Source organism: Mandrillus leucophaeus, unplaced genomic scaffold (genome assembly GCF_000951045.1).
Source record: "Mandrillus leucophaeus isolate KB7577 unplaced genomic scaffold, Mleu.le_1.0 Scaffold20, whole genome shotgun sequence".
NCBI classification, from domain to species: domain Eukaryota; kingdom Metazoa; phylum Chordata; class Mammalia; order Primates; family Cercopithecidae; genus Mandrillus; species Mandrillus leucophaeus.
This window is the reverse complement of record NW_012102032.1, coordinates 3,238,793-3,239,107: the sequence shown is the minus strand read 5'-3', so window position 1 is coordinate 3,239,107 and position 315 is coordinate 3,238,793. Positions and strand designations below refer to the sequence as shown.

The 315-nt window shown below is 39.4% G+C and overlaps 1 protein-coding gene across 1 annotated transcript in view; it reads left to right on the top strand.

Moving 5' to 3' along the window:
- The window catches only part of PPM1E (protein phosphatase, Mg2+/Mn2+ dependent, 1E), a 193,505-nt gene that overhangs the window by 53,852 nt on the left and 139,338 nt on the right, over nucleotides 1-315 (top strand). The window lies entirely within an intron of this gene.

Genomic DNA, 315 nt, shown 5'->3' with positions numbered 1-315 from the left:
ATACAGCACACTGATGGGTCTTGACTCTTTATCCAATTTGCCGCTCTGTGTCTTTTAATTGGAGCATTTAGCCCATTTACATTTAAGGTTAATATCATTATGTGTGAAGTTGATCCTGTCATTATGATGTTAGCTGGATATTTTGCTCGTTAGTTGATGCAGTTTCTTCCTCACATTGATGATCTTTACAATTTGGCATATTTTTGTGGTGGCTGGTACCGGTTGTTCCTTTCCATGTTTAGTGCTTCCTTCAGGAGCTCTTGTAAGGCAGGTCTGGTGGTGACAAAATCTCTCAGCATTTGTTTGTCTGTAAAG